This window comes from Elephas maximus, chromosome 1, assembly GCF_024166365.1.
Source record: "Elephas maximus indicus isolate mEleMax1 chromosome 1, mEleMax1 primary haplotype, whole genome shotgun sequence".
Classification (NCBI taxonomy): Eukaryota; Metazoa; Chordata; class Mammalia; order Proboscidea; family Elephantidae; genus Elephas; species Elephas maximus.
Window position 1 is genome coordinate 80,053,420 of NC_064819.1, and position 14,049 is coordinate 80,067,468.

The window sequence follows — 14,049 nt, forward strand, 5'->3', positions numbered from 1 at the left end:
TTCTTTATAAGAGTATAGAAAATTTACAAATAATCATCTTACTGTTTTCTGGTTTTCTTCGTTTCCTCAGTCTGTTCGGCATCAGTACATTTAAACAGGAATTTTCCTAAGGAGATACCAGCATTCCGAATGTCTCAAGATAGCAAATTATTTTCACATTCTTAGGTTAAAAACCAGCGAGTAAGAGGGGAAGGGGGTACGTGTGGCATTTAAAGCAGAGGAAAGGCTAGTGGAGGTGTAAGAAAGTAGACTGACCGCGAAGGAGATCGCTGGAAACCGGAAGCACCTAAAAACGCACAGGTTCCAAGCAGGGGAAATGCATACTTCTTGGTGAAACTTTGTCCGGAGTGTTGTGATAGACACGTCTGCTTTACGCGCAGTCATTTTAGCTTGCGGCTTTTGTGGAACCAATGTGACTTTCATTCGCAAATACTTTCAAATGACAGTGTGGATTTAGAGAAGCCGTGGGAACCAGAGCGAAAAATCAAGGTATCAGCTCCGGACATCACTGTATTGTGGGGGAAACGACTACCGATCAGCTAGTACCGGGGATCCCTTGATGGCCGCTTTTAATTCCGTTCGTGAAAGTGGCAGATCAGAAGCTGCTCTCTCGTTCACATCATTTAATACCTGTAACATAGATTTTTAAAAACATTTAATCTGCAATTTTTTTTTTATAAAAGCGTCTATATTAATGCCTCCTAAAGACACCTCAAGAGTAGCTCCAGTGGCGCAATCGGTTAGCGCGCGGTACTTATAAGGCAGTACATCTGTGAGCGATGCCGAGGTTGTGAGTTCGAGCCTCACCTGGAGCAGTTTTTCTGCTCCCTGACTCGTGCAAACTCAAAGGGGTAGGGTTAGAGGTTTAGGTCTCTTTATAAATGAGGAACTGTTGTGATTTACATCGTGGTTAAAAATCAGAGTCCAGACTCTGCTTAGGATTTGTCTTAAAATTTCCTGCTCGAAGTTATGCATAACAAACGTTTTGAAGATTGCCTTCTTCCAATCCTTTCGCCACAGGAGACGTAATACTCACATTGTCCTCCTGCTGTTCTTTGAAACCCGCTTCCCTTCCCTCAGTTTTTTCTCTCCTCTGGGCTTCCTCTGGAGCCCTGGTGGAGCAGGGGTTAAAAGCTCGGCTGCTGGCCATGGAAGCCCTACTCTGTTCTATAGGGTCACTATGGGTCCGAATCGACTTGACAGCAACAGTTATGGTTTTTGGTTTTCATTTGGGCTTCCACTGGGACTCATTCTTACCATTCTTAATAAGTTTATGATGCCTGGGATAATGACAGAGACAAAAGTATTCAGTCTCAGAAAATCAACTAACACATTACAGGCTCTGAGTTGAGAGACAAGCATTGTGCGTGGGCCGTTGTAATTTCACCCTCTGGATCTTAAGCGTTATCAGAGACACACTGGAGACAGAGCTCTTCGGCCACATAATCTCACCTTCTGGGTTTTAAGCTTTATCTGAGATATCCTGGAGACATAGGGCTCCCTGGCCACATAATCTCGCTTCCTGGATCTTAAAATTAATCTGAGACATCCTGGAGACATAGAGATCTTTGGCTTTACAGATTTATAAGGCTCAGCAATAGCTCGGCTACTAGCCAAAAGTTTGGTGGTTGGAGCCCACCCAGAGGAGCCTGGGAAGATAGGCTTGGCATCTGCTTCCAAAAGGTCACGGCCTTGAAAACTCTATGGAGCTCAGTTCTCCTCTGCACACATGGGGTCTCCATGAGTTGGAATCAACCCCACAGTAACTAACAACAACTACCACTACTAATAGTACAATTTGGAGTGTTTACATTCTCCCTGGAGCAACTCTGAGCAATGCTCACTTGGATTAACCAGGACTGATTAACATTTGGTAAAGAAGTGATGTTGTTGTTAGGTGCTTTGAGACAGTTCTGATTCATAGCAACCGTATGTACAACAGAATGAAACATTGCCAGTCCTGCAACATCCTCAAAATCCTTGCTATATGTGAGCCCGTTGTTGCAGCCACTTTGTCAGTCCATCTCATTGAGGGTCTTCCTCTTTTTCACTGACACTCTACTCTATCAAGCATGATGTCCTTCTCCAGGGACTGATCCCTCCTGATAACATGACCAAAGTACGTGAGACTAAGGCTTGCCATCCTCACTTCTAAGGAGCATTCTAGTTGTGCTTCTTCCAGGATAGGTTTGTTTATTCTTCTGGCAGTGCATGGTATATTCAGTAATCTTCACCAAGACCATAAATAAAATGCATCAATACTTCTTCCATCTTCTTTATTCATTGTCTACCTTTCGCATGTGTATGAGGCGATTGAAAATACCATGGCTTGGGTCTCGCACACTTTTTTTTTGGGGGGGGGGTCTCGCGCACTTTAGTCATAAAGGTGACATCTTTGCCTTTTAAGGCTTTTAAAGAAATCTTTCGCATCTAATTTGCCCAAAGCAGTCGTTTGATTTCTTGACTGCTGCTTCCATGGACATTGATTGTGGATCCAAGTATGGGCATTGATCGTGGATCCAAGTAAAAAGAATTTCTTGGCAACTTTGATATCCTCTCTGTTTATCATGATGTTGCTTATTGGTCCAGTTGTGAGGATTTTCGTTTTCTTTATGTTGAGGTGTAATCCAAACTGAAGGCTGTAGTCTTTGATTTTCATCAGCAAGTGCTTAGAGTCCTCTTCACTTTCAGCATTGAGCAAGGTTGTGTCATCTCCGTATTGCAGGTTGTTAATCAGTCTTCCTCTAGTTCTGAAGCTGAGTTCTTCATATAGTCCAGCTTCTCGGATTACTTGCTCAGCATACAGATTGAGTAAGTCAAAAGAACATTTCAAGGTCTATCCTTAAATACAACACTGTCAGTGATAGGATAATATCCATACACCTACAAGGAAGACCAGTTAATATGACTATTATTAAAATTTATGAACCAACCACTAATTCCAACGACGCAGAGATAGAAGATTTTTACCAACTTCTGCAGTCTGAAATTGATCAAACATGCGATCAAGGTGCATCAATAATTACTGGTGATTGGAATAAGAAAGTTGAAAACAAAGAGGAAGGATCAGCAGTTGGAAAATATGGCCTTGGTGATAGAAATGACTCTGGAGATTGCATGATAGAATTTTGCAAGACCAACGACTTCTTCATTGCAAATACCTTTTTTCAACAACATAAACAGCGACTATACTCATGGATCTCCCCAGATGGAATACACAGGAATCAAACTGACCACATCTGTGTAAGAGATAATTGAGAAGCTCAATACCATCAGTCTGAACAAGGCCAAGGGCCAACTGGGGAACAGACCTTTAATTGCTCATATGCAAGTTCAAATTGAAGCAGAAGAATATTAGAACATGTCCGTGAGAGCCAAAGTATGACCTTGAGTATACCCCACTTGAATTTAAAGATCATCTAAAGAACAGATTTGATGCATTGAACACTAATGACCAAAGGGCAGATGAGTTATGGGATGACAATAAGGACGTCACACATGAAGAAAGCAAAAGGCCTTTAAAAAGACAGAAAAGACCAAAATGAATGTCAGAAGAGACTCTGAAATGTAGAATAGCTAAACAGAAGAAATGAGGAAATAAGAGAGCTGAATAGAAGATTTCAAAGGGCAGCTCAAAAAGTAAAGGATTATTATGAAATGTCCAAAGACCTACCATTAGAAAAACAAAAGGGAAGGCCATACTCGGCATTTCTCAAGCTGAAAGAACTGAAGAAAAAATTTAAGCCTCAAGTTGCAATATTGAAGGATTCTAGGGGAAAAAAAAAAAAAAAAAAAGAATTGAATGACGCAGGAAGCATCAAAAGAAGATGGAAGGAATACACAGAGTCACTGTACAACAAGAAAAAAACAGGTTGATGTTCATAGCAGGAGGCAGCATACGATCAGACCAAGAACTGATGGTACTGAAGGAAGAGGTCCAAGCTGCACTGAAGGTGAAAAACAAAGCTCCAGGAATTGACGGAGTACCAACTGAGATACTTCAGCAAACGAGACAACGCTGGAAGTGCTCACTAGTCTATGCCAAGAAATTTGGAAGACAGCTACTTGGCCAACCGACTAGAAGAGATCCATATACGTGCCTATTCCAAAGAAAGGTGATCTTATGGAGTGTGGAAATTATTGAACAATATCATTAGTATCGCATGCAAGTAAAATTATGCTGAAAGTAACTAAAAAACAATTGCAGCAGTACCTTGACAGGGAACTGCCAGACAGTCAAGCCAGATTCAGAAGAGAATGTGAAATGAGGGATATTATTGCTCATGTCAGATGGACCTTGGCTGAATGCAGAGAATACCAAAAAGATGTTTACTATATTTTATTGACTATGCAAAGGCATTTGACTGGGTGGGTCCTAACAAATGATGGGTAACATTGTGAAGAATGGAAATTCCAGAACACTTAATTGTGCTCATGAGGAACCTGTACATAGATCAAGAGGCAGTTGTCTTCAAACAGAACAAGGGGATCCTGCATGGTTTAAAATCAGGAAAGGTGTGTGTCAGCGTTTTATCCTTTCACCATACTTATTCAATCTATTTGTAAAAGAATTGAGAGTGGATAATTTACTTACCAAGACACACAATAGGCATACCAGTAGGGGCTAGCCATAGTATTGTTTTTAGTGTTAAATGAGACAATAAGTGATAGTTTGATTAATGGCCATAAATTCTTCCCATTCAGGTATGTGTCAGTTGCAATGTAATCTAGCAGCTTCTCCCATCAAGAGATGGAGCCTATTTCCCTCCCCCTTGAATGTGAGTTGAAAGTGTGAATTGCTTTGATCAATAGAATGCCGTGGAAATAGTACTGTGGAAGTGATGTCGTGAGAGTTCTCGGTTAAGGCTTCTAGAAGCCTTGTGACTTTCCCCCCTTTGCCATCTTGGACCCCTGAGACAACTATGTATAGAAACCCTTTATATGTCCTAAACCCAAACCTAAACTCATTGCCAGCAAGTCAATTCCACTGCATAGCGGCCCTGTCGCTATGGATGGAAAATGCATGGAGAGAAAGTAGTCACTGCTATGCCAGCCATCGCAGTCATCCCAGCCATTCCAGCTGACACCCAGATATGTAAGTGGGATCATCTTGGAGCATCCAGTCCCAGTCAAGCTCCAATCTCCAAGACTGCAATTACATGAGTAACCTTGGACACAAGAATTGTGCAGCTTAGTGCAGCCCAAATTGTTGAACTGAAGAATTGCAAACAAGAAAAACAGTTGCTGTTTTAAGCCAGTAAATTTGGGTGAGGTTTTTTACAACAGCTGTAGATGACTAATATAAGCTTTTAGCATAGTAAGAATTTGAAATTAGTTAGCAGTTTATTATTTGGGGGGAGCTTCCTGTTGTCACAGCATTGGGCTCCTCTGCTCCTGCCGTGACCTGAAGACTCCAGCCTGAAGACTGTAGCATCATATATTTGATAAGGGATATGTATCCAGAACATATAAATAATTCCTAAACTCAATAACAAAAAGACAAACAACCCAATTAAAAAATTGGCAAAGGATTTGAATAGATGTTTCTCCAGAGAAGATATACAAATGGCCAATATGCATATGTCGTAAGGGAAATGCAAATCAAGACCACAAGGAAATCCACTCCACACCTACTAGGACAGCTAGAATAAAAAATTCAGATAATAACAAGTGTTGATGAGAATATGGAGAAATCTGAAGCATGACACACTTTTGGTGGGGATGTAAAATGGTACAGATATTTTGGAAAATTGTCTGGCCGTTGTTCAAATGATTAAGCATATAGTTACCATTGGCCCAGCAATTCCACTCATAGGTATTTACCCAAGAGAAATAAAAACATATGTCCACTCAAAAATTTGTACACAAATGTTTACAACGTTATTCATAAATTGCCAAAAGGTGGAAACAAAGCAAAAGTCCATCAACAGGTGAATGGATAAACAAAATATGGTACATTTATATGATGGAATATTATTTGGCCATAACAAGAAATGAAGTACTGATATATGCTACATCATGAATGAACCTTGAAAACATTATGCTGAGTGAAATAAGCCAGACACAAAAGAATAAATATTGTATGATTCCACTTATGTCAAATCTATGGAGTAGGCAAATCTATAGAGACAGAAAGTTGATTAGTAGTTGCTTAGGGTTGGAGCAGATGGGGGGATAGAAGGGTACGGGGTTTCTTTTTGAGGTGATGAAAATGTTCTAAAATTGACTGTGGTGATGGTTGCACATACCTGTGAGTATATTAAAAACCATTGATTTGTAAAATTAAAATAGCTGAATTGCACGGTATGCAAATTTTACCTCAATAATGCTGTTTAAAAAAAGAGAGGAAGGAGTGCCTCTTCATCTCCCATAGTAAAAAAAAAAAAAAAATAGATATGGTCTATAATGAAGGAATCATCCTATTATCCTCTAGCTCATCATATTTCTATTACAAAGTCTAATGCTACTCTATTTTCCAATACTTTCCATATGATGTGTTTCCTCTCTCCCCACCCCTAAACCTAGAAGCTTTTAAAATCTTCACTTCACCCCTGGTGTTTCAAAATTTTCAGTATTTATTATAGGGTCACTATGAGTCAGAATCCTATAGGGTCAGAAAATTGGGATCATATGCCTAGGAGTGCATTTTAATTTTCATTCTCCATGCTGGTCACATAGTGTTTCCTCAGTGCAAATTGGAAATTCAAATTCTTCAATTATAAGTATTTTAAAAATTAGTGACCTTTTTGGTATTTTTCCTGGATTTTATCTATTCTTAGCAGTGGGGTTCTTTTAAGTTGGGTATTAGATTTTCAGGAATGTCCTTGCATTATTTTCCTTGCTGCTGTAACAACTTACCACAATCTTAGTGACATAAAGCATCACAAATTTGTTATTTTACTGTTGTGGAGATCAGAGTCCAAAATGCATATCACTGAGCTAAAATCAAGATGTAAACAGGCATCAAAAGACAAAATAAATAAATGGGACCTCAAAAAATGAAAAACATTAGTTCGTCAAAAGACTTTGCCATCCCCCTTTACCATGAGACCAGAAGTGGATCGCACCCAGTTACCATTACTGAACATTTTGATCAAAGATTCTATAGAAGAATCCTGATCAAAAAGGGAAAATCCAGAACAGAATTTCAAATTCTCACGGACTCTAGGCTTTCTGGAACCACGGAGTGTGAATGAACCCCTAAAACTATTGCTCTGAGATCATCTTTAAACCTTAAACCAAAAATATCCCCTGAAGTCTTCTTTAAACCAAACAATAGTTTAGCTTAACTAGTAAAAATGGTTTATCTTGAGGCAGATATTTGGTATAAACCCAAAAGACTTGAAAGTAACAGAGACTTGTACACCAACGTTCATTGCAGCACTGTACACAATAGACAAAAGGTGGAAATAACCCAAATTCCCATTAAAAGATGAATGGATAAACAAAATGTGGTACATACATACAATGCATTACTGTTCAGCCAGTAGGAGAAAGGAAGTCTTGATACATGCTACAATATGGATGGAGCTTGAAGACATTATGCTGAGTGAAATAAGCCAATCACAAAAGGAAAAATATTGCATGACCTCTTCCTGTATAAAAAGACAAGACAAGTTAAATCTGTATAAAGACCAAAGTTTATTAGTGGTTACAAGGTGTGGGACTTGGGGGAGGGATTATTGCTTATAGAGTACTGAGTTTTAGTTTACAGTGATGGAAAAATGGCATTAAGGGTAGGGTTGCACAGCCAATTATTTTAAGTGCTATCAATAAGTTGTACACCTGTAGAAAGCTGTGCTGGCAAAAATTGTGTGATAGATGTATTTATAACAATGACCCCCCCCCCAAAAAATGCTGAGGCTGCTTATGTACAAACACCTCATGGGATTTGGTTCCTTGGTTTGGAGGCTTAGGGTCATGGTTTCATGGGCTAGCCCAGTTAATTCACCTAATAACGTGTTTAGTGCTTCTGTTCTACCTCCTAGTTCATTGCCTAGTTCCTGGGACCTTAAAGGCTTGCGAGCAGCCATCCAAGGCACAACAATTGGTCTCTATTCACCTAGAGCATGAGAGGGAGAAGGGCAGTCAGGTACAGAAGAAGGAAATGGAATGTGTGACTAATTGCCTCCTCAAATAACTGCCTCCTTTGCCACGAGGCCAGAAGTGGATGGTGTCCAGCTACCATTACAGAACATTTTGATCAAAGATTCTATAGAAGAATCCTGATCAAAAGGGGGGAAATGGGGAACAGAATTTAAAATTCTCATAGGCTCCAGCTTTTCAGGAGCCATAGAGGGTGGATGAATCCCTGAAGCTATTGCCCTGAGATAATCTTTAAACCTTAAAACAAAAATATCCCCTGAAGTCTTCTTTAAACCAAACAATAGTTTAGCTTAACTAGTAAAAAATGTCTGCCTTGAGCTTGTGCTCTTTTAAGAACTGTCTGTATGGGACCAATAGACAATAGGAAATTGAAAGATTAGATAGGAACCTTAGAGGGCAGTGAGTTTACGTTAATAAGAGAGGAACAACTCAGAAAAGGAAGGTGTGAATGGTTGTATAACCCAAAGAACGTAATCAATGTCACTGAATCATAAACTGTTGAATTGGTCCATGTTTTGCTGTGTATATTCTCAACAATAACAACAACAAAATAAAATTTTATAAAAAGAAAAACATCAAAGTTATTTTTTAAAAAAAGGGCTGCTTTATTTTTTGCTTAGTTTTATTATCCATACATGTATCTCTACAGAATAAAAATAAATTTGCCTGTTTTTAACTTTATGTAAATAGAATCATACAGTAGGTGTTATAGCTTCTTTCACTCATTACCTTTGAACAATTCATTCATGTTGTGAGCAGACATAATTCATCCATTTGAACTGCTACGTAACATCCCATTGTAAAATATGCCTCATTATATTTATCCATCTAATTATTGACCCTCATTTATTGCTGGATATCTTTTCTGCTTAAAAAATTATAAACGATAACACTATGCATATTCTTGTTAATGGCCTTCTGTGGGGAGTAAATCTAGGAACTAATTGCTGGATCATAGCATATGCATATGTTCAATTTTAATAGATAATTCTAAACTATTTTAAAAAGTTGTATTGACTAACATTCTCCTCAGTTGTGTATGAGACTTCTTGTTGGTTTGTATTCTAATAAGCTATTGGTACTGTCAAAAATTTTAATTTGTGCCTTTCTGGTTGGTATATAACAGTACTTCACTGTAATTTTTTGTATTTCTCTGATTACTAATAAAGTAATATCATTTGCCAACTGGATTTCCTTTTTTGTGAATACCTGTTCAACTGTTCTACCCACTTGTATAGAATTGTCTTTTTATCATCGAATTGTAGGAGTTCTTTGTATATATATATATATATATATATATACTCATGCTGCCAAATATATCAATCTTTATTGTTGCCATGTTGTGCTTGTTTAAAAGTTCTTCCCTGCCTCAAGGTTATGAATATATTTTTCTTTATAACTAACGCTGGAGATTTCCGATTAGCTAATAGAGGCTCCAATTTAATCCAGGATGGGCCTGAATGAATAAAGTTTTGCCTTTCCTCTTCCAGAGTACTTTATGGCCGGCCTTCTCTACAACCTCTATTGAGCCCTGGAGCTTCCTAGGGGTTAAGAGGATTTCTTACTAAATCGTCACCTCAGTCTAGTGTTTAACCAAACCTAGACACACTGCCATCAAGTTGATTCTGACCCACAGTCTAGAGTCTAGTGTTTACTGTGTGATAAACGTGATTTACACTGAAATTTCAATCTGAGAGCCATTGGATTCTGTGATATTCTGACCTACCCTCAGCTCTAAAGCTTTCTCTTTAAAAACTGACCTTATAGTTATTTGACATTCTGGAATGTGGTCTGTGTGTGCTTGTTTGTGTCTGTTCCTGTTCAAAACCTTTCCTATTCCTACCAGCTTCTCTTCTCAGTGCCCTAAAGACTCCCCAAACAATTTTCTTCTTTTTGCACTTTTCTTTCTTTTTCTTCCATTTAAAAAGATATTGGGCTAGTTCTGAGATAATAGGTTAGTAGGAGTATATAGGTAGAGACTGCACAACAACTTCTATAATTTGTAAAAGAGTATCCTGACCTTGGTGGAAGTTTGGACTCAATCATTTCCAAAGTTTCTTTTAAGTGCATGAATATTATAAATTCATCTGCCATATTGAGGTCTATCCTTCAACCCCAAGGATTTTTCCTGGTTTTGTGGTCCCTTGATTTCCATGAGCTATCTTAAATATATGCATAAGCCTAAAAGTAAATCATTTTCCATTTACACGGCTGCCAAAAAACGTTTGAAAAAAACCATTTTCTCTACTTTGGTTTTGGATTGTATCACGTTTGTCAGAACCTCTGACTGAAGCTTCTCAGTGATTAATAAAAATTAAAAAAAGAAAATTGTTTAATATATGAAGTTTATTTTCCTATCAAATTCTAGGCCTTATGCAGAGTAAAACAAAATAAAAAAGGGTCCATTCATGTGGAAAAATAATGAAGAACTTATTCTCCAATTCCCTTCTTTTCTTATTGTATGTAACTTATCCGATATTGGTTTATCTTCATTCATTTAGGTCCAATATATTGCAATCTAGTTGATTGCAAATCTGTTAGATAATAGGTCTATCATAATCCAATAGTTTATTTTTGCACACAATTATATTATCTGAGGATAATGGTACTTTTGCTTCTTCCTTTCCAACCATTATACCTTTTATTTCTTTTCTTCTTATGACTGAAAAGGCAATGAATGAGGCACACAGGGGTTTGTAGTATTGAATAGAAATGGTGAAAGATGATTCCCCTGACTTGTTACCAGTCTCAAAAACAATGTTTTCAATATTTCACTCAACAGCACCTAACAACAACAAAGCTGTTTGAAAGGTATATTATGCGGGAAAAAAAAAATCTTCTTAAGCCGTTCTGCAAGAGTAATTGCGGGTATTTCCCTTTTTCTATACTGTGTAAGAGTTTGTGACTGATTAGATTTATTTCTTCTTTGAATGTTTTGAAGAAATTGCCGATAAGTGACTAAATGACAAAAAAAATGACAGGGCACGGAATTTTCTCAGTAGGAACATTTTTGACAACTAATTCAATTTGTCTAATAGTTTGAGTCTATTCATACTTGCTGTTCTTTCATGAGTCTAATAAATTACATTGTTCTAGTAATTTTTTCATATCATCTAAATATTCAAATGTATTTAACCAGGCTCTGTCGTCTTTTGTTCCTGATCTTGCTCGTTCTTTCACATGGGTTCAGGTCTCAGTTTAAACCTTGGTTCCTCAGATATAGCTAATACTGCAATTAATTCACCGCGCAACGAGCAGGAGAACCCGGGCAGTGCTTGTTGCAGAGGCTACGAGAAAGGCCGCACAGTGTCCCTGTCTGCAACCACCTGACTCAGGATCAGATTTTATAACATTGTGTTTCTCTGGAAAAAAAAAAAAAAAACCAAACCAAACTCGTTGCCGTCGAGTCGATTCTCTAGCTCCTCTAAAGTGTGGGAAGTTTTCCTTTCGAAAGGGGGCGACGTTTAAATTGACTTAAAAAAAAAAAAAACTCCCGATGCAGACATTTTGTGTGTGTGTCAGCGGGACAAATGTTTAATTTCTCCCAGCGTCTACTGTGGACAAAAGGAAAAGTGAGGGTCGTCACAGGCTAAAATCAACAAAATGTTCTTGCGCTCCCAGACCAGAATAGAACTTCTGAACTTTTGTGCCCTGCGTCTCCCAGGCACTCAGCCCTCTGAGAGTCGGCAAAGTCCAAGAAACCGTGCACACCTGTGGGCTTACCTGGCGTGAGCTTCGTCCTTAAGTACAAGCCGGTGGTTGGTGCAAGCGCCGACTGCTCCTCTTTTGGGTCAGTCAGATCCCGGGGGGGGGGGGAGGGGATCCCTTTGACGCATCATCCTGTTTCCCACTGGGACGGCTGCAGAGACTTCAGGTTCCCTTTCAGAAAGCGCTCGGAGGTTATAACTCGGGGATACTGATTTGGGGCAGAGCGAGGCAGTGAAAAAAACAGAAGTACAACCACGAAGGGATTCGAACCCTCAATCTTCTGATCCGAAGTCAGACGCCTTATCCATTAGGCCACGTGGTCTTACGAATAGTAAGGTGGGAAAAACTGTAGACAATTGTTGAGAGTCTGAGCTATTCGACTGTATTATTCGGTGCAATCTGAATAAAATTATATGCTAGTCACTATTAACTTCACTTCAGAGATGGTGCCGTTAATACTCACAAAAGCTAAGTAACTCCTCCAATGTCACAGAGTGACAGGCTGACGACAAATAAGAATTCCGATTTTCTCCAAACTCCTGCCCTTGACACCAGATTTCCTTTCTGAACAAACTTTACACGTGTGCTGCGGCACCTCTCTCAGCGGGTAGCATTAGGCCGTAAAGAGAAAAAGAAAAGGATTCAACGTTCGTCTGTACTCAGGACTACAAACGCTCAGTTTGCCTTCAGAATGAAGACAAAGTCAGAACGGAGACCACCTGGGAGTAAATGAATATCATCGTGAGATGGACGAGAAGGGACTTCCTCCTGAGACCCTCTCAGCGCGGCGTCCACTTCCTGCCTCGATGGCTTCAACGAGGATTCAATCGAGGGCGTCTTCCTAAGCCTGCCACCTCCTGGAAACAACGAAGAATAGACCACTAGGACTACTCTCCGGAGAGACGTTTGTAACAAGCCCAAGAATGTACCAGCCACTTAGTGAGCAATTAGAAAATGTCTCTCCTCTAGTGCAGCCGCAAGTTGTGATGATGTGTGGCTCAAATGGAAGGCTTCTGACTTCAGGCTAGACATTTGGGGGTTTAATTCACTTTGTGGTGGTTGTTTTCTTTCCAGCTAATCTGTTTGCCTAGACAAAACCACCCCATCTCACCGGATGCTAACCTCTTGCTAATAGCGGTGTCCGCAGAGGAAGCAACTGGATAGGAAGGAGCGCTGAGGCCTGGTCCCTGTGAACACCACCTGTTGTCCACCCTCCCCCTGGGTGTGGTAGACACGATGGAAGCGACATTTATGGAATAATTCATCATTCTCCACTGATTTGAGATGCCAGATATATCATGTACTAAATTCCTGCAAATACTGTGTTTAATATCTGGATTTTCTATTACATTACACTGATTTTCTTTAATGTTTGGATAATATATTCTGGTACATTGTTATTGTGCATTAATATGTGTCTTCAGTTGCCCAGTAAGGAGTGTTTGGAGTGCTTCACAATCACTAGTCTGACTGTATGTCAATTATTGGTTGTGTGGTTTTACTCAAGCTTGCTTTGGTTCCTCATGTCAAGTGAGAGAATCTAATGCACCTTGTTGTGAGATTACAATTCTACTTAAGTGAGCAACAGGACTGTTCCCTGTTAAGAGCTGGTTTTAAGTAATGAGATTGCTCCTTTTAAAAAATGTTCAATTACACATATAAATCACATATGTTGAATCAATTGAAATTTATGAATTACCAGCTACTGTTTTTTCTAAATTGATTGGTTAAAATTAATTTATAGACATATACTCTGTCACTCCTAATTTTAGTAACATCAATGGGAGGGAAGATCACTTTCTGGCTCTGCCACTTTTTACTGTGTTAAACTTTCTAACAGCCTATGAAGAAGAAAACCCTTAAAGGATTCCCACTGAAGGTCTGGCTAGTTATAGAGTACACCCCACTTTCCTCCTAACTTCTTCCACTCACCAAGATCCTTCCTGTCTTAGTTACCGAGTACTGCCCTATGGGAAATACCAGGAGTGAGTGGGGTAGTGTATGAGGGGAGGGAGCAGGTAAGATGGAAGTTAGCTACAGGGAAATAAAAAAAGCTCTCAAAGAGGTGAGTTTGGGAAATAAGGTAAATTCATATAAAAATTTTAATTGAGAAAGAATAATATTGTCTAAGATTAAAAAACCACCAAACCCATTGCCATCAATAGCAACCCTATAAGACAGGGCAGAACTGCCCCATAGGGTTTCTGAGGAATAGTTGGGAAATTTGAAATGCCT

General features: G+C 39.1%; 2 non-coding genes across 2 annotated transcripts; one reads left to right on the plus strand and one right to left on the minus strand.

Annotated features, from left to right (window-relative positions):
• Positions 1-721: 721 nt before the first annotated feature.
• Positions 722-815, plus strand: TRNAI-UAU (transfer RNA isoleucine (anticodon UAU)). The gene is made up of 2 exons: positions 722-759; positions 780-815. It is a non-coding gene; the product is annotated as a tRNA-Ile (tRNA).
• Positions 816-12,063: 11,248 nt separating this feature from the next.
• Positions 12,064-12,136, minus strand: TRNAR-UCG (transfer RNA arginine (anticodon UCG)). The gene has a single exon. It is a non-coding gene; the product is annotated as a tRNA-Arg (tRNA).
• Between the last annotated feature and the right edge of the window lie 1,913 nt (positions 12,137-14,049).